At 31.7% G+C, this 3,327-nt stretch overlaps 1 long non-coding RNA gene across 2 annotated transcripts; it reads right to left on the reverse strand.

The window, feature by feature from the left end:
- Positions 1-147: 147 nt before the first annotated feature.
- LOC112905100 lies at positions 148-1,763 on the reverse strand. Of its 2 annotated transcripts, XR_003231560.1 has the most exons (5): positions 1,634-1,763; positions 1,380-1,565; positions 903-1,134; positions 244-519; positions 148-174 (listed from the first exon to the last, which is right to left on the reverse strand). It is a non-coding gene; the product is annotated as an uncharacterized LOC112905100 (long non-coding RNA). The 2 variants fall into 2 exon arrangements; XR_003231559.1 differs by lacking the exon at positions 148-174 and having other exon boundaries at positions 226-519; positions 1,634-1,762.
- Between the last annotated feature and the right edge of the window lie 1,564 nt (positions 1,764-3,327).

Raw genomic sequence — 3,327 nt, forward strand, 5'->3', positions numbered from 1 at the left:
AATGAACAAAAATAAGCATGCAAAATAAAAACAAATTCAAATTAACTACAAAAAAACTTGCAAAATAAAAAATTAATTTGAATAAAATGAATTTAATGAATTCTACTAGATAGAGCATGCAAGATAAAGAACTATTTTAACCACGGGGTCATCTTTGTCTTCTCCAGCGTCGATCTGAAACAGATACGGTGGCAAATAGATTAATAAAGAGCCATTAAAATTAATTATATCAAGTATTCTCACCTTAATTAATTGTAGAACGTCAAATTCCAAAGTTTACAGGTGTGAAAAGCAAACCAACTCCAGGAGGGACAGCGTAGCAGAGAACTTGTTATTTCAGTGGAATTTAAATATCCAGTTGCTCTCACTCATGGGTTGAAAATTAACTGCATGATGCTACAAGGTGAAGAAGAAACAGCAAATCAAAAACATAATCCAGGAAAGACCACACCCATGTAGACATTGGCTGTTTCAGTGTAACCAAACTGAACATTAATTCTCTCTCATTTATTGGATAACCTGCAGAAAAACATATTAATTACACTTATAAATGAAAACACACAAATAAAAACCCATCAAAAAGAAAGTAAAATTAGTTGAATTATAAAATGGCAAGCGTTATTTCCACGCCATTTTACATCACAACCATAGATCACGACATAGATAAATGTCAAATAACACGACGTCAATTTACGATGCAGACAATAGAAAAAGATTAAAAAGAACCTCCATAGACAGATCACTAATAAATGTCAATTTATTCTGTGGGAAACAAAAACTGTCAAGAGCTTTAGATGCACAATAACCTCAATTTATACTGTTGACAATAGATAATTGTTTACAGAAATTCAATAACAGAATAACAAAGAATAATTAATATTAATGAAGTCATGTATTCTTACCTTAATTAATTGTAGAAAGTAACGTTTTAAAGTCTACCAGCGTGATGAGGAAACCAAACCTAGGAGGGATACAACTGCAGGCAGTTTGTTGTTTCAGATGCTTCCAAATTACCTTCCGATTGCCTCCCATTGTTAAAGCAAACATTAACTGCATAATGTTGCAAGGTGAAGACGACGAATTTATCGATTGTTCCAGTAATTAACTCTAATTCCTTCTCCTTTGTTGGATAATCTATAGAAACGGGCAAGAAAAAGTAATTAATTACCACTTTTAAAGAAAGTAAATCAGTAATATTTTCATCTGGCGATATGATGGTAAAGTTGCAAGTTAACTTTCACATTGATAGAAAGGTCAGTTCCACAACAATTCTCCTTTTTCTATTTCTGAAAAGTTGTCTATTGAAGCAAGTTACAAATGTCTAAGAAATCAAGTTTCTGGAACCTCGTTAACTAATTTTAATTGATACAGTTACATACCACTTCATTGTCACAAATCTCTCCTTCAGCAACACACTTGTTCAGCACATTGTCTCTGTTCCCAATGGAAAAAGGCACTTGCATGCTTTCTTAATGATCATAGAAACAGTTACTTTTTGGAACCAATGAGAACTGACACAATCAATGCTCCACAATTTAATGGCATCTGCAGTTCTTCTAACATCCCTGTAAAATCAAATATTATGAAAAAGTATTCAAATATAATAAATTTATCAAACAAATACACTACGTACACAAGGTAGTCCATTAAAGCGCGTCTTGCTCTCTGGCGGTCTTGCTGTTGAAATTGGAAGAAATGTTTCCAATAAAAAATGTTCCTGGTCAAATGATCCATCTGCGGAAAATAATTTCAGAGATGGCGGACTTCCGGATATACCGGAAGTATACATCAGCTGCCTTGTTGTAAATGGAACACCCTGTATATTATTACATTTTTTAAAATAAGCATCGATTTTAATGTCCAGTTTGTTAAGCACAGTTTTTGCCTGCGGGGTATTTTTTTTTAAGTTATTTACTGATTTCCAGAAAATTTGATAATTGTAGATATGAAAATGAACGGTTTACAACAACAATGGTACATAGTACAGAATAAATAACAAATCGCAGTTATTTTGAAAACCATCAAGCGTAAACCTGAATATGACCTAATAAAAATTTAAACAAAATTTAATTTTGCATCCGACGATGTCAAAATGAACATAGCTTCCCATATGAAAAAATGAGTTATTGATGTTTGAAACATTTAGAATTTGAACATTACTACTGTAATAATTTAATGTGCTTTGAAGGAAATTTTTAGATTTTAGCGTCATCGAGAATAATTGCCGAGTATTAACATTTTTGTAAGGTACTACAAACGTCAAATTTTCTAGAAATGATTAAATAACTCCAAAAAGATACCGCGCAGGCAAAAACCATTTAAAATAAGACAATTGATGTATACTTCCGGTATAGCCGGAAGTCCGCCAACTCTGAAATTATTTTCCGCACATGGATCATTTGACCAGGGACATTTTTTATTGGAAATATTTTCTTCCAACGGCAAGAGCGCTAGAGTGCAAGGCGCGCTTAGAGGACTACCCTGTATAAATTTATGAATGGGTACACTATTTCACCTGAGTTCCTAGCAAAGATTAATTTTCATGTTCCTTCTAAAATATTGCTTAATAACTCAGAAGATTTTTTACCATTAATATTAAATATTAACTTAGATAAAAAATGATTTAAATATAGAGTCTAAAAGTTTGCGAATGAACAGCTTCTCTGGCTAGATATTAATTTTATGACTATATCTAAATTTAAGAAATGTGTAAAGGAAAAGATTTTGAATTATATGACGTAAATGAATTAATGTAAATACAAATTGTACGTTACTTGTTTCGAAGCATCCAATGATCTATATAGAAATTCAAAAAAATGCTAAAACTAAACGTGTTTGTTTGTTGTGGCAATTTAAGTTAAGGTTTGTTTGTATTGTGAGCACACTTTTAAATACATACACCTAGTACATTAATAACAAATGATGACAAATATCTCAAATTTTCTCGAATTCTTTGTGGCAAAGTTGATTGCTTATTTCAACTATAATTTAAGATCAGGCACAGAAAAAATTTTTTTTAGTATATGTGGTATTTTGTATATACAAAAATACATACACATATTTATATTTGATATCAACATACAGCGTAGTTTATTCCCGGAACTTCAACCAACGTAACGATCTGCTATGTGACGTCACCAAAGGTACGGTTTTCCCTTTTCATTACCTGCTCCAACTACCTGCACCATCCGCTACAACCGTTCTTGTACATAACTACGCTCTTCTATCTTTCTACTTAAAAACTTGTTTCATTTACTATAATCAATTGGCTTTACTCTATTTTTTTTCTTTTCTACTATTTTTTTACCCTTATGCGGTTGTAGTTTC

This window comes from Agrilus planipennis, unplaced genomic scaffold, assembly GCF_000699045.2.
Source record: "Agrilus planipennis isolate EAB-ADULT unplaced genomic scaffold, Apla_2.0 scaffold318, whole genome shotgun sequence".
Classification (NCBI taxonomy): domain Eukaryota; kingdom Metazoa; phylum Arthropoda; class Insecta; order Coleoptera; family Buprestidae; genus Agrilus; species Agrilus planipennis.